General features: G+C 53.6%; 1 protein-coding gene and 1 long non-coding RNA gene across 10 annotated transcripts in view; one reads left to right on the top strand and one right to left on the bottom strand.

Annotated features, from left to right (window-relative positions):
• Positions 1-23,297, top strand: part of PCBP3 (poly(rC) binding protein 3) — a 184,819-nt gene that overhangs the window by 98,791 nt on the left and 62,731 nt on the right. The window lies entirely within an intron of this gene.
• Positions 1,523-2,350, bottom strand: LOC123611735 (uncharacterized). The gene is made up of 2 exons (XR_006718815.2): positions 2,122-2,350; positions 1,523-2,020 (listed from the first exon to the last, which is right to left on the bottom strand). It is a non-coding gene; the product is annotated as an uncharacterized LOC123611735 (long non-coding RNA).

The following is a 23,297-nucleotide window of genomic DNA, read 5'->3' as shown; positions in this document are numbered from 1 at the left end:
GGTCCATGGATTCAGCGGACTCTCAAGTAGAATTCCAACTGGTGTTTTGGTAGAAATTTGATGACTTATTACTTGGTTTCATGGTTTATTATAAGCTACAGTAATCAAGACAATGTGATATTGGTGTTAAGACAGACAAGCAGATCAGTGGATTGGAACAGAGAGTTCAGAAATAGACTTACACAGGGGTGGTCAGTTAGTTTTCAACAACAGTGCTAAGGCACAATTTAGTGGGAAAAGGGCTAGTTTTTTCGAAAACATGGTGCTGGAATAATTATACATTTAGATGCAAGAAAAAAGACCTTTGATTCGTATCTCCCATCATGTATAAAAATTAAAGTAGATCAGAAGTCTAAAATTCAACACTATGAGACGTCAAGGACAATACGTGAGATATTTTTTGTGACATCGCGTTAGGCAAAGTTTTCTTAGTTACGACATTAAAAGCATTTCCATAAACAAGTTCCTAACTTGGAATTAAGTGAAACATTTTCAAAATTTTCTGCTCTCCAAAAGACATTGTTAAGAGAATGGAAAGACAAGTCACAGACTGCGAGAAAACATTTGCAAATTTCACGTATCTGGAAAGTATAAGAGACTCCTAGAATGTAATGCTGAGGGAAAAAACAATCTGATTACAAGTGACCAGAAGTCCACTTCGCCAAAGAAAATATGTGGATGGCAGATAAGTACATGAACAGAAGTCCAGCATCGTTGCTCATTAGCATATGCAAATTCAGTCCACAGTGAGCTACCACCTGGTGTGACCCCACATGCTGGGCATTGGCAAAGTTGGAGAACATCTCATACTGCTTGTGAGAATGTAAGATAGCACATTTACTTTGGAAAGCATTTTGGCAATTAAGCCAAAAAGCTAATTCAATATACGTCCACCAGCCATTCCACTATTAGGTGTCTACCCAGGAGTGATGAAAGCATGTGTCCATACAAAGCTCTGAACAGGAACATTGCAGAAATTTGTCTTTAATAGCTAAAATAATAAAATACTGGAAACGTCCATCCATCAATGAATGAATACGCAGTGACACTGGTATATGATCACACAGTGACATTGGGACTGGCAAAAGAATTATGCTGAGTAAAAGTAGTCAGACCAGTGCAGTTTGGTACAGCCACTGTGGAAAACAGTATGGAGATTCCTCAGAAGACTAGGAATAGACCTACCATATGACCCAGGAATCCCGCTCCTGAGCATATATCCAGAAGGAACCCAACTTCAAAAAGACACTTGCACCCCAGTGTTCATAGCAGCACTATTTACAATAGCCAAGACATGGAAACAGCCTAAATGTCCATCAACAGATGACTGGATAAAGAAGTGTGGTGTATTTATACAATGGAATACTATTCAGCCATAAAAATGACAACATTACGCCATTTGCAGCAACATGGATGTCCCTGGAGAATGTCATTCTAAGTGAAGTAAGCCAGAAAGAGAAAGAAAAATACCATATGAGATCGCTCATACGTGGAATCTAAAAAAAAAGAACATAAACACGAATAACCTTGAATAGGTGATTTTATTCTCTCTGGACCTCTGTCTTCGCACCTCCAAATAAGAAGTTCAGATTAACTGATGCATGCTCAAAGATCTCTTCCAGTTTTAAAATTCTCTGAGTTTATGATTCTGTAGACTGTTTCTTAATGGCTCACTTTCAGAAATAAGAAGATGGGCTTGTGGACAAGTCTTTTGGCCTGAGTGACTGGAAGGTGTTTAGAAGTTTCCTTGCTCCTTATCCTTGCCAGCACTTGGCAGGGTGTTGCCAGACTGTTTTATTTTAGGCAGTGTGGGAGCATGTATTTATTTACATCTATTTTGGGTTTTAATTTGCATCTCTGATTACTGTGAGACTGGGTACCTCTTCATGTGCTGATTGGCCGTTCGGACCTCTTCTTTTATGAGGTGCTTTTCTCCTTTCACCCATTTTTCTATGTGTGTCGATATTTGTGAGGGAGAGTTATCAGGCTGGCCCCAGATGTTTCCACAGCAATTTTCATGCTAGATAAAAGGGTAGAAAAGTGCACAAAAGCTTTAGGAAAGAAAGAAATTTCTCAATAGTCCACTTTCAAATGTGAGGACCCGGGGAAGATGATGCTTACGGGCCGTCGGTGGAAGAGCTCCTTGAAGTGGAACGAGCGCCTGGAGTGCCACAGGGTGAGGGTGGCGGGTCAGAGAGAAGCTGGCGGAGACCCTCATGCACAGTGCTCACGGGGCGTGGAGAGCAGGACTCCCGTGTTGCAGACCTTCCAGGGGCAGCAGCGGGACTCACAGCAGCTGGGGGGAGAGGGTGAGCACCCCGAGGGGCAGAGGGCTGCCAGCAGCAGGCTTCCTGCTCCTCAATGAGGAGGAATTTGGAAACATTGCTCAGAGACTAACAGCAGAAGAGCCAGAAATAGCTAGACAAGGACTCGCTATGGGCGGTGGGGTGTAAATGTGGTCACTCCTGAGTCATCCGCGGTGAGTCATCGCCCGTTCTGCTCTGGGGACAGAGGCTGCGAGCAGGCCTTCCCCCCCACACAAAGGACAGATGGTCAGGAGACGTAAAGAAGAGAAGAGCTCAACCGAAGATGTTCACAGTTTTAAAGCCTCAAACAGTGAAGCTGATGGGGTGACATTTCCGTCTCTCAGTTTGTCAGAGATCAGAGCATCCGAGAGGGAATCGTGCAGGCAGTGGCCGGAGAAAGAGCCCCGTGAATCTGAGGGGGTCGAGTCTGCAGAGCACTGTGTGGGGAAGATTTTGGTTAATTTCTCTGAAATTGAAAGTGTTCAGTGTTTCCCATTGCGTGCCGAGGTGCCTCTGAGTGTGAGTTCAAACGGCTTCAAACAGAGATTCACACAGAGTTCTCAGGTGTATTGATGGGAAAGAAGGCCACACCTGGTGCGGACCGAGACAGCGTTTTCCTTCCTCATGCAACAGAACCTCCGTGGGTGGGCCTCGGGGGCTGCTGACAGTAACCGTGGGCTCAGAAAGAGTATGAGAGAGCCTTATTTTTCACTGTTTGTTTAAATTTTTACCCGTTATATCTAAGTATAGTTTTAAAAAAAATTTTATTGAAGTGTAGTTGATTTACAATGTTAGTTTCGGGTGTACAGCAAAGTGATTCAGTTATACATAAACATACATAGATATTTTTTCTTTTCCATTACATGTTACTACAAGAAATTGAATATAGTTCCCTGTGCTCTAGAGTAGGTCCTTGTTTATCTATTTTGCAGATAGTTGTGTGTGTCTGTTAATCCCCAATCCCTAATTTATCCCTCTATAGTTTTGAAGAGTTATGAAAACCCCTTAAGACCTAGAAGAGTTTTAGTAATTACTGTTAATAAAAGAATTTGCTATGGAACCGAACTCGGGTCCGCTTGCCCCCGTGCAGTGAAGCCAACCTACCGATCCCGGGTGGTGGTGGAGGAAAGCACAGTGTTTATTGCAGGCGCCCAGCGAGGAGAATGGGCAGCTAGTGCTCAAAAGGCCCGAACTCCCGAAGGCTTTCAGGGGGAGGTTTTTAAAGACGGGATGGGGGGTGGGGTGGTGCATGATCAGCTCGTGGACACCCTTCTGACTGGCGGGTGGTGAGGTCCTCAGGAGTCAGCATCATCCACCTTCTGGGTCCAGCTGGTCTGGGGTCTGCGTGCCGGGGGGCAGTGTGCAGTCAGCTTCCTCCACCTGGCGGGGCTTCAGTAGCTGCAGAACAGCCCAAAGGAGGTCATGGCTCAGAATGTTATCTCTAGCGCTGGAGGAGGAACCGAAGTCCTTGACTTTGTCTGATGGTTAAACTCTTGTTATCTTGTCGTGCTTGATGGCTTTTCTTGTTTCTGCATTTTCTCACTTCTCTGATTAAGCGTATTCTTTGATGCTCAGGAAATCCTCGGAGACTAAAGGTTTTCTACAGACAAGAGGTGGGCAGAGGACATGAGGGAGGGTCTGTCCTGGGAAGGCCTCACAGGGTCCTGTTTGGTTACAGTTCTACACACATGGCCAGGTCAAACTCATCGTATGTTAATATTACATATTACTTAATAATTGAAACCTGAAACATGTGACCCACCCACCACTCTGGAGAACATGGCAGAGTTCCAGCACCGTTACTGCTCCTCCAGAGAAGGGACCCAGAATACAGTCACTTACATGCTGTAAGTAGCAATGAGCATCACGTTTACCTGCCCCCTCCCGCTCCTCCACGAGTGTGCGCAGGTCCCAGAGGGGCCAGCAGCCCGTCGGGATGGATTCCGAGCAAGTCGCTCTGCATCTTCCTGCTAGGAATCGCCAGCCCTGCAGCCCTGACGCCTGCTTCCTCTTCAGCCGAGTCCTCCCCTGTAAGGCAGTGACTGCGGCACCTGCTTCCTGGTCTCGCAGGGTGTGTAGGAGAATGAAGACGGACGTGCACGGGAGCGACAGAGGGCTTAGGGACCGCTAGTTCCTCCTCCCTTTAAAGCTCTGGCATGTTTCACAGTCCAGCCTGTATCCCTAGAACAGAATTCATTAGGCGTCGTTAGGGTAACGGCGAGACCTCGATGCTTCACCTGAGCTTTTTGGACGGATTTCCCTGCCGCTCCACCGAGTTCCGTCACGGAGCCTCCCAGGTGGGTAACCGCCGTCCAGGCTCCGCTCCCTCAAGGTAACAGGGCCCCTCTGACTCTTCCAATGCGTCGCCAGGTTCTTTTAAATGTATTTCTGTGATAGCAATTGCTGACGCATGCAAAAGGAGTTTCCAGTGTACAGGGTGCTCTGTGGACCCCACGAGTGAGAGAGACCTCGTGGTGCTGAGTTCATCGGGTAACGTGACGCTTTTCCCTTGCTTTTTGGTAGATGGCCAGCGTCCTCACCCTCGGGGGAAGCAGGTGGGCTGGCAGTACAGGCGTCCCCAGGCCGGGAGAAGCAGACAGTCCCAGGTACTCTCGTCCACCCCTGCTGGTGATCTCCCTGCCCGGCCCCATCCTGTTCCGACAGTGACTCACCTGTGCCCCCGCCTCTCCCGGCCTGCCTTGCCACCCGTGCCCTGCCTGCGCCCAACCTCAGCGCCTGTCGGTTGCCCCACCTCAGCCTGGAGCTCCACCCTCCCTGCTCCCACCTGACTCGGGCCAGTCCTCACTTCCGGTTGTCCCTCTGCTTGAACACTTCTTTGAAGGTTCCTAACCCTGAATTGCACCCCGACTCCCATTAACCTCGCTCAGCCGCCGGGTGCGTGGAGAAGGCCCCCGACGGGGCCGAGCCCCCACCTGCTTCTGTCCTCTGCCGCTCAGATGCAGACCCGCTTCTTGTCTGCTCGTTTCCTCTAACCGGGTGATTTTTAGTGGGAGGAGAAGGAACGGCCTTCTTGCAGCAGAGCAGTCTGGAGTGTGGCGACTGTCACTCTTCGTCCACACAGAAAGTTAACTCTTTTTCTGGCCGTGGGTGCGTCTCTTCACGTTAGAAACATAGCAGAGGCGATGAGCAGCTTCAGGATCAGAACTGACTTTAAGAATGACGTTAAATAAGGCCGGAAGGGTCGCTATCCCAGAGTCGACAGAGTCCCTTAGCAGACAGACCAAACCGTGCTCTGCGCCAGGTCTGGTTCTGGGCTGGGTCAGATCCACCAGCAACACAGTGACAGGCTCTGTCCCCAGAGACACATCAGAGGTAGACGGCGCGCTGAGTCCGCAGGTGATGGGCTCAGAGAGGGGAAGGCAGAGCAGGAGCGAGGGGGTGCGTGTGTGCATGTGTGTGCGTGTGCCTGTTCGTGCATCTGCGTGTGTACGTGAATGTGTACATGTGCGTGTGTGTGTATATTCATGTGCATGTGTGCAAGTGCATGCGTGTGTGCGTTTGCTCGTGTGTGTGTGTGTGTGCACATTTGCGTGTGCATGTGTGTGTGTTTAGGGGTTCTCAGTGATCAACAGGAATGTCAGCGTTCCTCACTGAGAAGGTGACATTCAAGTAAAGCTGAGGGAGTGGTCACGGATGGAGAGGAGCACTCCGGGCAGAGGGAATAGCCGGTGCGAGGGCCGCAGGTGAGGAGGCTGGGGAGCAGCGGGGACCAGTGTGGCTGGAACCGTGTGCAGGGCAGCTGTGAGGAGCAGGTGTGGTGGCCTGGTGGGAGCTTTCACTGTGAGTGGGTGAGGAGGGGTCTGAGCAGATTTCGGTTCTCTGTGTGGAGAACAGATGCTGAGGGGACCCCAGGTGGAAGTGGAGACCAGTTAGGAGGTTTTACCTGCGCCCAGGTGGGAGGTGATGCGAGGAGGGGTGAGGGCTGTGTGTTTTGGAGGCAGAGCCGGGCACAGTCCTGGTGGAGTGGGCTGGGAGGGGTGCGGACGGGGGTCCAGGCTGAGGGGCGGGGAGGACAGCATGTCCCCAGCGCTCGAGTTGGGGTCGGAGTGGCCGGCCTTGGACATGTAAAGGTGAGACACAGGGACATGCGGGCAGCTGTAGAGGATACAGCTGGACAGGTGGGACTGGGACCCAGGAGAGAGGGCCCACTGGAGGTGTGGACTTGTGCCAGTTTCACGCAGGGAGCGTGGGTGCCACCAAGGGGGCGACAGTGAGAGGAGAGAAGCAAGGGTGGGCCGGCAGGAATGGATGTCGTGGTGGGGTCTGAGCTGGAGGACAGCCTTGTGGGCAGGCTGACTCCATCTCACTGTCATGGGAGGGGGAGAGCTGGGCTTCCAGTGGGTCATCGGTGGTGGGTGTATGTGGGAGAGGGAGCAGGGGCCAGGCAGGGGCAGTGAAGCTGGGGCTTTGACAAGTGAGCCTCAGAGGGAGGAGGGTCTGAGGGGAAGGGCTGGGGGTCGCGGGGGGAGGGTTACTGATGAGCGGGAACAGCCCTGGTTTCTGTGTTGGGGGACAGGCGACTGGTTGGCTTTGGGGTGGACGAGCTGAGATGGTGGGTTGTCCCAGGAGGCTGAGGGTGGGGACCAGGAGTTTGAAGACAGAAGTTGATGTGAAATGTATGTTGTCCTCATGAACTGTGTTCAGCCGTTTTTGACACACAGTCAAAGATAATTTCATATGGTTTAACTTAGAGTTGAACTTCTCATAGCTTGTAAGATTTGTGCAGGAATATTTGGGAGACCGGGAGCCTGGCGGAGCCGGGAAGAGCAGCGTGAGGGCTGGTGTCATGTGGCCTGCTCGCTGTCTGTAGGGGAGTGGAAGCGGCTTGTGTGGCCCTCGTGCTGTGCAGCTGCCTGGGAGAGGTGTGCAGACGGAGGGCTGTGGCTTTTCCGAGCACAGCTGAGGCAGCAAGTGAGGACAGAGGGAGCAGAGCACAGTGGAGAGGGCGGTGATGGTGACTCTGAAGAGGAGCAGGGACTGGCAGGCTTCCTGGAGGAGGGGCCGTGGCCGGGGACATGGCAGACGGCAGGGCTGATGACACTCTCTTCAAGGTGGGAGCAGCTGTGATCGAATCTCTATCAAAGCAGAATACAACTTAGAAAATATTTAAAAATACAACTGCCTTTTCAAGTTAAAGAACAATACTTGGTTTCCATGGTAACTGCCACCCGATTAACTAGGGCAAGTGTTGTGTGGTGACACAGGGTAATTACAGACAACAGGGAAATTGCAGGGTAAGTCTTAAATAAATACAGAGTGGCTGCGTGGTTAGGTTCTGCTCCTGGGAGCGAGGAGGTGAGGGTTTCCGGCTGTCTGCTCCAGAGCCACGCCCTCCTCCCCTCAGGCAAGTTGTCCCCAAGCCCAGGGACCTGCACCTCTGCGGGGACCTTTCCCGGGCCAGACTGGGAAACAGTGGAGGCCGCACGTGGGCCCCAGGCCCTGGCTGTTGAGATTAATTTATCAATCGGAACTTAAGGAGGGTGTTTTTTTGTCTTTCTATCAGCTGGCTATGGAGGAAACCCAAAATAGGGGAGAAAAAGACAGTCAGATCAGTCCACAAATCAGTCTCCTGCCGATTGAACAGGATGGTTACCTGAGAACATTCATCTGCTGTCACCTGTACCAGAAGGTCCCCAAAGACGGAAGCTTTAAGAAAGCAGCCATGATGGACATTCACGACGTCCGAGGAGACGGGAGTGACTGCCGTCAGAGGACCAGGCCTTTGGTTAATTTTAAGAGAGAGACTCACATAATGCTTGTGGAGTTGCAATACTGCAGAAGACACACAAGACAGGCTTCTGTGGATACGTGTGAGAATTTGGACACTCAGCTCAGAACCAGGATCCCCGGCAGGCAAGTCAGGGTTCTCAAAAGCAGAACTGGGGGCGGAGCCAAGAGCTGTCCCGCACTCGAGGAGAACCGAACAGCAGGAGGGAGAGGTGCCGAGTGCAACCACAGAGTTAGCACCGCGAGGGAGGAGCAGGCCTAACACTGGGTCTTCAAAAGCAGCAACCAAGGGCCATGGGGAAAAGTGACCAGAACGAAGCAATCAGGATGGCTAAAACTGCAGAGCAGCCAGAAATGAAGACGGAATCTGATTGAACAAATGAACCAAGGATTATTCTAGAACACAGGCCTATGGGGCCCAGAGCTGTTCCAGAACGCAGGTCTCAGGGACAGAGAAGTGGGGAGGGTGAGAGAAAAGGGTGAGACCGAAGCAAGTTTGAGGAGCACCATTGTCTGTTGGGGGGTCTGAGAAGCAGAGCAGAGGGGCTGGAGGGACAGTGCACACCCTGGAGGGACCTTCTCAGAGCAGAGCAGAGGGGCTGGAGGGACAGTGCACACCCTGGAGGGACCTTCTCAGAGCAGAGCAGAGGGGCTGGAGGGACAGTGCACACCCTGGAGGGACCTTCTCAGAGCAGAGCAGAGGGGCTGGAGGGACAGTGCACACCCTGGAGGGACCTTCTCAGAGCGCAGAGCAGAGGGGCTGGAGGGACAGTGCACACCCTGGAGGGACCTTCTCAGAGCGCAGAGCGTGTCGGGTGTTGAAGGTTGAGCAAGGGGGGTGAGAAACCATGACAGCCGGGACCACGCTGGGAAGCGACCCGAGAGAATCCCTGAAGTGGTCAGCAGGAGGGACAGGGGTCTGGATGTCAGCTGATAACAAATTCCTCCTGACAAATGCATATTTTAGAATTACCTGAACCAATATCTTCCAAGTGCTTGGGGAAAAATGATTCCAACATGGAATTTGAGACACAGCCAGAATTCAAATCCAAGGGCAAAGGCCAGGTGCTTTCAGACAATACAGGACTCACCCTGAAGACTCCGGCGAAATGAAGACAGAGCCTTTGGCACAGGAGGGCGTGTCTAGGTCCACTGATGACAGCGGGAAGCACCAGTAGAGTGTGTCGCTGGCTCTGAGTAATTGCTGCTGTGTTCGGTGTGCAAATTAAAGTAACAGTTGAAAAAATCTTACGTATACGATTGACATAGTGATGAGAGGGAGAACGACAGCTCCTTCTTCTGGGGGATATGTAGATGCTGCTTGAGCCCGTAGTGCATAAATGTGCATTTAAACACGTTAACTGATTACAAGGAGCCACCAGTCACAGGCACAGATTGCGCAGCCTCAGATGTAGAGGAAAAACTCTGGAACAAAGAAAGTCTGATTAAGTCATCAAAGGGTACAGTAGAAGGAAAAAATTAGAAATCAAAGAAAATGTGTAAAGCAAGACATCACATCATGTAGGGATTACTTCAAATGTATGTGAAATTTCTCTATAAAGAGGCAAAACTCGGATTGTCTTCAGAATGACACAGAAACAGAAAACTCATTAATGGGAAGGACACTAAGCAAACGCGAACCACAGGGCAGCAGCCTCGCAGCCTTGTTTTCAAGGAAAAGATAAAAAGCACTAAATGGGACAAAGGCACTTGGTTTTGTAGGTCACGCGCCTCTGAGAAGACATGACATTCGTGGACTTCCACGTAGAGTTATACAGGAAGGAAAAGCTTCTACGGGCAGGAAACAGGGAAACGCAGCATCCTGATGGGAAACTTTAACTGAAAAATCAGGACGACAGAATTCTCTTGCTTGTGAAGAATCTGAGTAGCATTCTTAACAAACTCTGTGACAGATGCAGAATGTGCTCTCCTACTTTCCATCTTTCCTTCCTTCCCTCCTTCCTTTCTTTTTTTCAAATGCACCAGGATCACTCAGATATATTTACTGTGTGTTTGATTTTAAAGAAAATCTTATTTTTCAACGGTAGAAGTCATTAAGTACGATAAAGATGGAAATCAACCACAAGATGTAACCGAAAGTAACCCAGACTTATCCCTGGAGATTTGGGGATGCTTTTACATAAAAAGCATAAACTGTATAAAAAGTAATGAAAATGAGGTAACATGGCACATCAAAACATGGGCGAGGCCGTCAAACAACTCTCGGGAAAATGCTGGAAAACCGGAAACACTTAAAATAAGTGGGACAACCCTATAGAGAAAGATTTACAAAATGATTCAAGACACAGTATGAAAAATGAATGAAGGTGATGGCAGAGATGAACACAGCAGAACACGAAAACTTGGTGTCGGTGCAATAATTTCTGGCAAAGGACTGTAAAATACTTAAACAACTTTGCTCAAGGGGGGAAAGGCGAAAATGTAAAACTCAGGTAACAGAAGTAGCTGGAGCTACAGATGTGGGGCTATTTACAGCCCCACGCAAAGGAACTGGGGAATCTGGAGGAGATGAATAATCTGCTAGACAAATGGAAATTGACAGAATTGCCTCGACGTGACGTGGAGAGTCTGGATCAACATGGAAAGGGCTGAGACGGGGCTCGGGGGTCTGCACTCCCGTGCCACGGTGGCTAGTTCTCTATCGGCACCTTCCAGCACATCCCAAAGGAAATATAGTTTTTAAGGTATGCAGACTCTTTTAGGGAATAGAAAGAAGTCAGAGTTCCCCAATCGTTTTATGAGGTCAGCAGCACTATGATGTAAAAATCATGCAGGTAATCTTAAAATAGTCTACAGGTCACTTTACCTTCTGGGGTCAGAGGTGCGAACCCTAAACAGCACGCTGGCAGACTGAACCCAGCAGCGCGTTCAGTGCTAAACACGCTTGTCGGCTCAGCAGAGTTCTGCGGAGCTGCGGCTGGGAGAGGTGCCGGGCCCCGCCTCCCGCCTTCTCTGCGCTCCGTGCCTGTCTGTCTGGTCTTGGCGCGTCCTCCCTGGGCCTCGCCTTTCCTGAGTCTCTCTCGTTGCTTTATTTTCTTTCTGACTTTCCACAAGGTTCACCTTCATCCATTTCCCCTCGTTGTGTTTCTTCAGTCTTGTGTGTCTTCTAATTTCATCTTGATTTTTGGCATATTTTTCTTTTATTCCCTACTCTTTCCTGAACTGTGTGACTTAATTTTTGAGTTTCTCTGATTCTGATTTATATGTTTTCATCTCTTGCATCATTATCTTAATGTCTTTAATCAGTTTAAAGATACTAGATTAGAGTCTTTCCATTGTGTCAGCGTGGCCCTACGGTGCACGGTGTGTGCTTGTTGTCGGTGGGGTATTACTTTGTTTCTTGTTTTCTTTTGTCTTGTATGGATTTGACTTCTCGTGAAATTTGTTTTCCTGACCTTTTTAGAAGGGAGGTGTTACAAAATAATAGCATTCCTAATTTCACGGCTCTAGAGTGCCCTCTGCTGCTATTTTTATGAAGGTAAACTTCGAGGGCTCATGCAGTTCGGGTGTGTCTGTGGCGGGGCTGGTGAGTGGGTGGCCAGTTAGGTGTGAAGGTTAGGTTAGGTTCGATCATTGTACTTTGTCTACCAGGTGTCCTTGCTTTTAGAAAACCCACTCTGAAGTATTGGGGGTCTAGGAGTGCGTCTGCCGACCTCGCTCAGATGGCGTGGACCGGCAGGGACGGTGGGCACGTGCAGGACGGAGTCAGGCCCAAAGGGGACCCGCTGTCGGGCGGGAAGGCCGTGAGTGCCTCGTAGCGCCCCTGCAGCTTCCCTCGGGGTGCACATCATGTCACAACGATGGCTGTTGAATAAATGAGTAAAATGACTCCTTCAGTGGAAAGCGTGATGACCTTTCTCCTCCGACAGGTGCCCCGCGAGACTCTGGGAGGCAGTGATGTGAGGGGCCGGGGTGGGGGTCCTGGACGAGCCCGGGCAGGCAGCGGCGGGGCTGCTGGGGCTGTGGGGCTGGAGCCGGGCTCTCTGCTTTCGTTCCTCAACACTGTTCTCAAACTGGGGTTTTAATTAAAACAAAATAAGTGCCTCAGCATGTAACTTAAAAGCTCCAGCGAGATGAGGCCAGCAGCCTCTCGAGGGGACGTTGGGGTTGGGAGCCTGGGAGGCTGGGAGCACCTTGGTCTCCGTGGCCCAGGGTGCCTCCTCCCATCACCAGGTTGCTTTCCACGGAGGGTGAACCGGCCCAGGTCCTATGCAGTCCTCTGGACTCAGGGTTCACGGCCAGAGGGAGTTTCCGAGTGTGGTCGAAGCAGCACTGAGCGCGGGCCAGCAGGGAGGCCAGAGGGCCTCGAGGTCACCATCAACCCACATCTCAAGATGCACAAAATGTGCACAGGGCCACAGAGGTGCCGGGGGGTCACCTCCTCACCCTCGGGCCTGAGGATGAGGGCTGGCAGAGGGCTGGCAGCGCAGACGGAGGGGCTCGGGTGGGCCCCGGGCTGGGCTCTCAGCTGCTACTCTCTGGGGCTTCCTGCTCTCGTCTGAGCCCAGCCCAACGTCCCTGGCAGGCCCCATCTCATGGCTGCGGAGAGCAGGAGGCAGCAGCTGGCCTGCAGGCTCTGACCCCCATGGACCAGGCCTCTGCGTAGGGGAGAGACTTCTTTTGTGGCAAAGGAACGCACCCCCCAACCCCTGCGAGGAAGCCAAGACTTCAAGGCCCGAGGGTGAGGAGGTGACCCCCTGGCACCTCTGTGGCCCTGTGCACGTTTTGTGCATCTTGAGATGTGGGCTGATGGTGACCTCGAGGCCCCTCCGGGCCACCCTCACAGCCAGCCCTGGCCACCTCCTGTCCTCGCTGTCTGTCTGTCTGTCTGTCTGTGCTCTCCCGCCAGCCCTCAGCTCTCTGCCCTGTGCCTGTGGGTCCGGCACCTGCGGTACCACACACACCTGCATCCTTCCTAGTGGTTCTGCCCTGATCCCTCTGTCCCCACCACTGGTCCTGCATCCTTCTGGAGGCTGAGGTCCAGGCTCACCCATCCTCGTCTCCATGCCCACTCCCCTGACCTGGAAGATCTCTGCCCACAACAGCCTTGCCCTCCTTACCGCTGGTCTTGGTCACGACCACCCGCAGAAGCCTCATCCCAGATCTGGCTCTGCTGGAGGAGAGCGGTCCTGTGGGGGGGACTGATGGGTGGAGCGCCGGCTGCCCCGATGGCGGGTGTCATGGGTTGGCCCTGCTGCTGGCTGCCTGGCCCCCACGTGAAGGGAGCGGGGGCAGGGCTGACCCAGGGGGATCACGTACGCCCCTCTCCACACAGCTCCACTGGAGGCGACCCACACCCACACCTCTGGGTGTCACCACATCTTTGCCACTGCAGAGCCGAGGCACCCACATGTTGCAGACGCTTCCTGCTGCATGCTTCCTTCTGGTTCTCGACCTGGGCTGTGGGCTCCTCTGGAGGGATTCCCGAGGGACAGCGGATGCTTTCAGGCCCATCACTGTGTCTGTGTCTGCGGAGCAAGAGTTTGTCTTGGGTGACAAGACGAGGTGCAGCAGGCCAGCGGGCATCAGCAGCACAGTAATGGGGATTCAAAGCCACACGGCTCTTCTTCGTCATCTACTAAAGTTTAAAATAATCACAGTATAAAAACGATCACATTTGTAACTGGCGCATATCCCTCCAACATCTCTGTGACCGTGACCGAGCTGGTCAGCTGTCCTGTGGTGGTGAAGTTCCCTCCTCGAGCTCTCAGGGGCCCCTCCTTTCCCTCAAGAGGCATTGCCATGATCTGGCCGTGGCCTTTCAACTGGATGGGGCCTCCTCCTCACAGCTGCCCCACCAAGGGGCCCTTCTGTCCAACCCTGCGGGTTGCCCGGGGGCACAGACACCCAGTAGGTCCCAGAGCCATGTCACTGGGGCCCCTGCTTAGCGTGGCTCCTGCATGTGTTCTCTGGACTCCCAGGCTCCGTTGTCCTGCTCAGGGCTGTGCTGGCCCAGCCCTGGAGGTGGGTCCCTTATGGTGGGGTCATCAAGGTGTGGGGAAGGGACCAAGTGACTTTGTGGGTGGTGCTGTTGGTGGCAGGGGAGGACCCCCTGGGGCACTGACACTTCCTCTCGCTTTGTAAGCAGGGCAGATCATGTTCCTTGAGGCAGAGGGAGGAGAGGTCTGCGTAAGCAGGAAGGGCGCTTGGAGGCCGCAGGGCCGAGGCTGGGGACCGTGGAGATGATGCTGCCTGCCTTCCCTCTTGTCCCCGAGGACCAGCTCTTCCCTGCCCCTGGGGCAGCCCGCAGGCTCCAGGCCCTGTGCACATGGGATGGTCAGGAGATGCGTTCTCCCCAGAGTGCAGGCCTCCGTTTCTCCCCAGCCCCAGCAAACAGTTGGATCCTGGCAGTTTTGTATCTGAATGCTTTCAGAAATAATATAGTAAATGCATTCTTCACTTTTCTCTATTCCTTTCTCTTCCCTCCTAATCTTACTCTAGAATTTTTCTGGCAGAAGAAGGCTTAAAACTCCTCATTTGTGTAGCACTCTGCAAATTACAGAGTACTTGTCGCATCACCGAAAGGTGGGTATTTTCTTGTTCATATTTAGAATGAGCTGAGGCTGAGAGCAGCGAGTCATGGGCAGTTGAGAGGGGGTGGGGTTCAAGCTGAGAGTCCTCCGTAGAGCAGGCCCCTGGGCCCGTGTCACAGGCCACATGGGCTCCAGGGGTTTGGAGAGCCCTGGCCTCCGGCTGGTGCCGTACAGATTCCGCATTCTCCCGCAGGGCCACTTCGCTGCTCGCGACGCTGCCCTGTCCCTCCTGGCTGCTGCCCCCGCACTGGTCCCCCCACCCCACCCCGCCTCCGGCCGGCCTCCCCACCTCCCTCCAGGACCTCCTGCTGGGGAACCAAACAGAAGTTGGCCAGGAGGAGGAGGTGCGCCAGCAGATCTGGAGGCTTTTTGCCCCAGCCTCTAAGCTTTGCTCAGCTCCTGCTGGAGAGTGGGTGGGGTGTGGGACCGCCCCGCGATTGTGCTGTGTCGCCTGGGGAAGGGATGCTGCGGATGTAATTAAGGCTTCCAGTCAGCTGACTGCGTGAGTCAGAGGAGGTGCCAGCCTTAAGCCCAGGAGCCCTTTCAGTCAGCTCTGGGGGTGGGAGAGGGGAGGGGGAGGGGGCCGGAGACACAGGCAGCTGCTGGGAGCCCAGAGGCCCAGCTGACAGCTGACAGCCCCAGGGCACTGCGCTCAGCCAGCCACAACTGGGCAGACCTGAGTCCTGCGTCCCCCGAACCAACCACCCTGCGTCCAGACCTGTGCCATTCCCGGCCATGAGCTCAGGCGGGCACTGTGTTCAGTTCCCAGTTGTGGGGACTTGCTCTCTGGCAGTAGGGAAATGGGGCGCAGTGGCGCAGGGGCAGGGCAGGGATGACTGCACCCTGTTTTGTTGTGTTTTCAAAGGATCAACCAGTGGCCCCACTGCCATCACAGCTCACCAGAATCCCTCTGGTGGGAGCGCCGCCTTCACCCAGTAACTCCCCGTAGATGCTCCCGAGCGTGCTGCTGGGCGCTCTGTCCCGCCACCTCTCTGTTCCTGCAGAAAGGTCAACTCACGACCCATGTTACTGGTTTTCTCCAAAATTCTAGTTTATTGCTCGCCTCTGTGCTTCCAGATGAATACCGCAGTCCTTCTGTCACGAATCTTGGTTGGTCAGTCCCTCGCTTAGGCTGGGAGGGCCCTCCCCCGCGGGAAGGCCCCACGGTGTCCTGGGTGGAGTCCTCTTCAGCAGCCCCAGTCATTTACATTTCACGTTCTTCATTCTATTGTAAGTATCACTGATAATAGGAAAGATACTCACTTTTGCGTCTTTAGTTTATAATCTGCCAACTAGTAAACCCCATCCTGTGGCGTCTCATACACTGGGATGTGTTAGGTGGAGACTCAGATTATCACAAATAATCATTTTAACGCCTTTCCTTTTCAAGTGTCTGGCTCCTGGTTATCTTAAATTTACTAACTGCAGGGCCTGAATTTTTGGAATAACGTTGAGTTGCAGTCCCTCTTGTTCCTGTTCGGCCGGACTGCCACCTCCTCCTGCCCTGAAGCTTATGCATGACCAGAGGGTCATCAACTGTTCTCGAGCTCCTTTCTGAACACCTCTTGTCCCGCTGCCCCACCCGGCCCGCCCTCCCTGCCTCAGGGACGCCCCTTTCCTGGGCCTTGTGGACTCTCTCTTCCGCATCTGAAAGCTCACTTCCTCTGCCCTCTCTCCCTGGGTCTCCACTCACAGGACATCGTGTGGGTACCTCCCTCCCGAGACTCATTATGGGCCCGGCCAGCCATCCTCCCACCCAGGACCCTCGTCCTGTCCTGACTGCGGGAAACTGCCAGCCCCCAGCCCTGCTCCTGAGAGCCTCCCCTCCCCTCCCCACATTCCTCCATAAGCCCAGGGTCCTCAGTGTCCTCCTGGAACCTCCTCATGCCCTTGGGGGCTGGACCTGCGTGCAGACGGTGCAAGGAAGGCCACTGATCAGGACCGCCAAGGACCAGGATCAGGGTGGAGAAGGCACCGGGACACCTGGGCACCTGGGAGGGAGTGACAGCCAGTCTCCACGCAGGACGGACCCCGCCGCCCTCAGCCCCACGGATGTGACTGGGGAGGGGCTGCGGCCTGACTTCCCTGGCAAATGGAAGCTGAAGGTTCTGAGCCTCGACAAGCAAGCTGGAGAGCACCCAGACCCGGCTTTCCCTGGGATCAGCTGGGCAGTGTCCCAGGAAGTGGAGGACTGCCTTACCCCATGACCCTGCGGCCCTACTCCTGGGAGTACACTCGAGAAAAACCAGGCGGGTGTGCCAAGGAGACAGGCGTGAGCGGGTCCCTGTGTAAACACTGGGGCCCGATCCGTGACCACACTTGTGCAGAAAGGAGAGTTAGACCTGTGTGCATCAGCGCGGGCGCGTCCCGACAACCTGGTCTTGAGTGTCCGCGGCAGCGGACGTGTGCCCTGTGATGCCGTTTACGACAGTTTTCTGAGCACACAACGTGGTGGGGAATCTGGTTGGGGCACATGCAGTGTGGTAGGAGTGCAATGGCAGGGCCTCTTGGGCAGCTGGGGCACCTGTTTCTAGCCTTTCGTGTGTTTTATTCATTTAGAAGGAAGCGGAAGCAAATACAGTGCAGCGCTAACGTCGGTTAATGCTTAACATTGAGTGTGCCTCTGTCTCTCTGGTTTTAGTTTCTCTAGCTTTGAAAGACTGTGGTGAGAAATTAAAACCTTTTTCAAACTAAATCCGATGAGCCCTCTCATGAAGGGAGCGTTGTGCCCAAGCCCCTGGCTCGGAGGGCATCCTGATGTGAGTCACTGCCCTGGTCACTGAGGGTCAGAGTTCCCGCTGCGCCTCCGGCATCCCGAGCCCTGGCGGGCCTGGTCCGGAGCCCCGATCAGGCACTGAGGCTTCTCTGGGCATCCGGTGCTCTGTCCCTGGATGAAGCGTGGACTTTCTGCTGTGGCTGTGGTTTGAGGAGAGTCCCTAGGAGCTCCCGAGGGCCCCGCTCCGCCCAGGCCAGGACTGTCCTCTCCCAAGGCCCCTTACCCTGGCCTGGTGGTCTGGGGGTCACTGAGCTGGGTGGACCCTCCTCCTGGAGCTCTTCCCTTCCTCTGGGGAGGGGGAGGTCTAGCCTGAGAAGGTCACCGTGGCACCGAGGGAGGACCCCCAGGCGCAGAGAGGTGCCCCAGGGAACAGGGCTGGAAGGGTGCCTGACGGGGTGGCAGACTTGACTGCTGGCTTGCGGCGTGTTTCCAGACTCCCTCTGCAGGATGATGTGGGGTTAGAATGTGCCCTGCCCTCCGTCCGCCACTGACCGCAAGCAGGGCTCCCAAGGGGCCCTTCTCTCCCCTCGCAGTGGGTGCTCACGTGTGAACGTGGTCGCCCTGCAGGTCACGCGGTCTCCCAGAAGCTGGGAGCACAGACCACACTTCCACCTAGAAGTTACACGTGTGCAGGGAGTGAAGGCTGCCGGCGCCCCCAGGGGTAGCTGTGTGGAAGGCTGGTGCCCTCCCGTCCACCCGCCGCCCTGTGATGGCCGGGCGGTCCCCGCGGCCGCGGGCCTGAGGGGCGCTCTCACTCGGCCGTTTCTGGAAGTTTCTGGAAGCACAGGGCGCGGGGAGCCGTGGGAGCCGCCACCTCGGCGCTTCTGCCTCTCACCTTTTGGTTCATTTTCACTCCCCCTCAGCCTCCATCCTCCCTCCTCCTCCGTCCTCGCTCCCTCCTCCATCTGTCCATCCGTCCGTCTGTCTCCCCCTGGACTCTGCTTGTCTCCCACATTCGGTGCTCTTTCCTTTCCTGCCAGGGTCCCTGCCTCTCCCCCCTTGACCCTTCTCGAGCTGGTCAGGGCCATCGGATGGCCGGGACGCCCGGCGCCAGGTGCAGGGCAGTTTTGTGCCCCAGTTCACTCCCCACTCTCAACCCCGACGACCTGGGCCCCTACAGGCCCACCGCGGCCCCACGCAGCCCAGCCCCTGCATCGCGTCCCCACTTCCCGCCGCCGCTCCCTGGCCGAGTTGTACAGGCTCCCATCCCTCTCCGCGCTCTTCTTCTCCCTGGGGTGGCCCTGCCCATGGCTGCGCGTTGTCTTGGAGTTTTGGGTGACATGAGCTTCCAGGTACCAAAGGGCAAGTGGGAAGGCGGCGGGGCGGGGGCGGGGCGGGGGCAGCTCTGTGGCACAGCCTGGCTCGGAGGCCCTGGAGGGACCGGGCTCTGTGCCCAGAGCCTGGCCCGTCCCTGCCCCCCAGCAACTCAGTGTCTCTCCCTAGAGTAGCAACTTCCTGCGAGTCACGTGTTGAAAATGAGTGACTGTCCACAGGACCCTGCAACGTGGGTTCGTGGAACTTCCTCTCTGCCGCCTCCAGCCCCCACGCCGCTGAGACCCAGCTCGAGGACCAGCCCGCCACGGTCAGGAGGCCGTGCCCCTGGGCCCTTGGCGAACTGATTTGAGGCTTGTCTCCTGCCCTGGGGCTGGGAGCGGGGTGGGGGTGTCACCTGGGGTGCAGCGAAGTCACCAAGAAGAGAGCAGCAGTCAGGGCCTCTCTCCCAGTCCCCCTCGTCCAGGCCCCCTCGTCCAAACCCCCTTGTCCAGTCCCCCTCGTCCAGGCCCCCTCGTCCAAACCCCCTTGTCCAGTCCCCCTCGTCCAGGCCCCCTCGTCCAGGCCCCCTCGTCTAGGCCCTGCCCTCGCACCACAGGCGCGCCACACAGGCCACAGGCAGGGCTGTCCCTCGGCCCCCGGGTCGGGGGTGCCACGTCAGACCTTTCACTGAGGGGCACCCCCGAGGCCTGGGAACACACTGCACCCTCTCCAGGGGGACCAGCTTCCTGGGGTGACTTCAGGCCCAACCAGGGTCTTTCTGGCTCTCAGATGAACAAGGGCTGAGGTCACTTGGAGTCACAGAGCAGTCCCTGCGGTGATCACAGTCTTCAGACGCGTGGGCTTGGGCAAGGCAGCGCTGCTGGTTTGAGCGAGGGCACTGCGTCATCCAGTTTCCTTTTTTCCCTGATTCTAAATGATGGGGGGAAAGATTCTGTTTCCATTTTAGGTCCTGTTTAAAAGAAGGATTAGAGGGAAAGAGGGTGAATATCTTCTAAGTTACTGAAGAAGATAATGAACAAAATATCTAGGACCTAGCTCAGCACTCATACCTGAGTGTAGGTGAAAAGATATTTCACATGAGCCAAAAACATTAAATAAGGAAACAAAAAAATTGTAAGGAGGAGTTGACAAGTAGGATGACTTATAAACCTACAGATAATAAACGGACATTATTAAACCCTGCTATTTCAAAATAAGCAACCATTAAACTATCCTATTTCAGAACAGAGCTTCTCAGATTGATTTGGAAAATGGAAACATGTTTGCACAGGAGAAATGATCACGGGGGGACACGGGGAGAAGGCAGCCATCCATGCGCCAAGGGGAGAGGCCTTGGGGAAGCCAGTCCTGTCCAGACTCTGATCTCAGACCTCCGGCCTCCAGGCTGTGAGAAAATAAGTTTCTGCTGCAAGCTGCCCAGCCTGTGGTGGTGTATGGCGGCTGCCTGGGCTGATACAGTGCTTTCGGGGGGGCTTGTCAACATCTAGAGAACTTTCCCCCGCGTTTACCCTTTGTCTGGTGGTCCTGTTCTCGGGCCCTCCCGCAGAGCATCGCTGGCAAAAATAGGCGTGACCAACAGGCACGGAGTAGACACGCAGACGGCTGTTCATTTCAGCCCTGAATTAAATACGTGAATGTGTATCGAGTTGGTGAGGCAACCACGCAGGAAAACATTGCTTCAGATGCCTTCATAACATGGCGGTCGTAACTCTGAATCCCAAGTGGAATATGTCCTAAGGGAAATAAAGTAGTTCCGTAGACTAAGTGTTAGTAACAACATTGTCACTGTTGTTTTTAAACTGTTACGTATATTTGGGTAAACACTTTCTGTGTATCTCCATCTTAGGTTCTTTTCTGGATTTTTTGTTTCTCTGTTCTTCAGTTTTCCCTAACCTTTTTTCCCCTTTCTGTTCTTCATTTGGACCTTTTCTGTTGACCGCTTTTCCAGTTTACTGCCCTGGCCTTCTGCTACGTCCAGCCTCCTGGGAGCCCCACACAGAGAGTTTTTTCTTTCAGATTTTGTAATTTTCAGGTTTAGAATGCATTTTTCTTTACCTTTTCATTCTTGGTTGGGATAGCCCACGTCCGTTTTTTTCCACCTTTCCCTTTCTTTTTCATTACATAATCGCCAGGGCTATTTCGAGTCTTGTCTGCTGACGTTAATGTCTAGATCACGTCTGGGTCCTGTTGACTATTCGCTGCTCACTGCACATCCAGGGACTCCTGTTGTGTGCTGGGCATCACTGGTGAAGTGTTTTAGGGTTCCCCCCGTCCCCGTTTGTTCTACGGGGGACTGAAGGGGCCAGGGTCCCCGTGACGCTCTCAGGACTGGATTCAGGCTTTGTTAGGGCATCGTCTGTCTGTGTCCATGTTGCTGGGTCCTGGGCCATTGCCCCCCTCCCCGGACCCTTACAGCAGCTTCAGCGGAAAGCTTGGTCTGCTCACCGGGGCCCTCCTGCTGCGCTGTCAGTGTGACCTGCGCCTCCCGGCGGCCCTCCCAGGGTCTCAGAGTGTCCCTTTCTGCAGACACAGATTAGGACTTCACACAGGTTTGGGGATACCTTCTCTAGAGCTGACAGCAGTCCCAGCACCTACCAGCTCTGCACCTCACTTGGAAAGCACCCTCCGGGGCCAGCAGGGCGAGCGGGTCTCCCCCGCAGCCTCCGCTTCCCCAAGGACCACGTCTGTCTGTCCTCCAGCTCCTACACTGGCTCCCACCGGACAGTAGGTCAACCCCAGTGGCTGCGCCTGGGCCCAGTCCTAAACGCCACCACGTGTGAGCAGTCAGCTTGGTGCCTTTGGAAGCAAGAGTGGTCGCGTACCAGAAAAAGTTGTGTTTGTTGGGGGTTTTTATCAGGCATGGTGCTGAATTTTGTCAGGTGATTTTCCCTGCATCTCCTGAAATGATAATTTTCTGCTGTATCCCGTTAATATGGTGAATTATACTGATCGATTTTGCAAGTGTGAAACCAACTTTGCATTCCCGGTGTAAACGCTATTTGGTCACGATTCTTGGATTTTCCTTGCTGATACTTTTGTGAGGGGCTTACACATACGGTCATGAAAGAGACTGGTGTGCAATTTTCATTTTTCTCGTATCTTCATCAGATTTTAAAATCAGAGTTACGCTTGCTTTGTATGATGACTTTGGAATTATTTCTTCTTCCTCTATTTTTCTGAAGCAGTTTGTGTGAGACTGGAGTTATGACATCTTCATACGTTTGGCAGAATTTCCCAGTGTTTAGAGTCTCCTTGGTGGGAAGGGATTTGCCAACAAATTCAACTTTTTCGATATCTACAGCTGTGTCCACATCCGTTCTTAGTCTGTGTCAATTCTGGAGGCTGTGGTTTTTGAAACTTCCCATTCACCTGAGCTGATATGTGCGGGCTGATGGAGTTCATCATTGTAACCCCAGGTTGCCGTTTTGATGTCCGCAGGGTCCACAGGGGCAACTGCTATTTGGGACTTTTGTTTTCTCTCCTTTTGTCTTTATCGGAGGGTTTTCAGTTTAAAGGTTATGAACTTATTTTATTTTTCTTTATTGTTTGTCTGTGTTTCCATCGGTTTCCATTCATGTTTGTTATTCCTGCTGTAGCCATTTCCTATGGCTGCCTGAGGATATTACCTCAGACTCCCAGCTGTCTGCAGAGCGGACCCCAGCACGGGGCCCAGCACGGGCCCACTGGGCTCAGGCCAGGGCCTGGCCACCCTGCACCCCTTTCTGGAGGCTCGGGGAGAGTTCACTTCCTTGCTTCTCCCAGCCCCTCTCCCTCCCACCCTGGCACCTCGACACCTCAGCATCTCTCTCTGACCTTTCTTCCAGCATCACTTTTCCCTCTGAGGCAGCTCAGAAGGTTCTCCACCTTAAAGAACTCAGGTGGTTGTACTGGGCCTGCCCAGATAACCCAGGATAACCTCCCTGTTTCGAGGCCTGTAACCTCAGTCCCACCTGCAGAGTCCCTCTGCCACTGAGGGCAGTTCACACTTCCCGGGGCTCGGGGCGGCATCTCTGGGGCAGGGGTTGCTCTGCCCGCCACGCCTCCCTCCCAGTGCTTTGGGCTTCGTTTGCTTTACTTCTCGCTTCTTAAAGCAGAAGCCACTTACCTTTTCTAAGTTAAGCGCTTAGTCCTGAAATTTCCGTCTCAGTCCTGCTTTAGCCGTGGTCCACACGTTTGGGTACACTGTGTTTTCATTTTCGTTCAGTTCATTGTATATGTTAAATTTCGCTTGCGGTTCCCTCTTGTCCATGGATTATCCAGAGGTGTGTTGTGTTATTTCCAAGTGTTTAGAGACGATCCTGTTATCTTTCAGCTATTGATCTGATTTGATTTAATTGTACTCACAGAATGCACTCTGTGTGATTTTAATTCTTGCAAATGTGCTGAGATGAGCTTCACGGCCCCGGCTGCAAGCTGTCTGGGTGAATGTTCGCAGGTGCTTGAGAAGAACGTGTGCTCCGCTGCCGTGGGCTGGAGTGATCTGCAGCGTCAGCCGCCTCATTTGGGGATGGTGTTAAGTCCTCCTGTGTTGTTGGTGATTTTCTGTTCCCTTGTCTTGCCAGTTGTTGAGAGGTGGGGTCTTGAAATCTCCAATGTAAATGTGGCTTTCTTTGTCTGTTTTTCCTTTGCTGTCAGTCT

Source organism: Camelus bactrianus, chromosome 1 (genome assembly GCF_048773025.1).
Source record: "Camelus bactrianus isolate YW-2024 breed Bactrian camel chromosome 1, ASM4877302v1, whole genome shotgun sequence".
Lineage (NCBI taxonomy): Eukaryota > Metazoa > Chordata > Mammalia > Artiodactyla > Camelidae > Camelus > Camelus bactrianus.
This window is presented reverse-complemented; position numbering and strand designations above follow the sequence as displayed.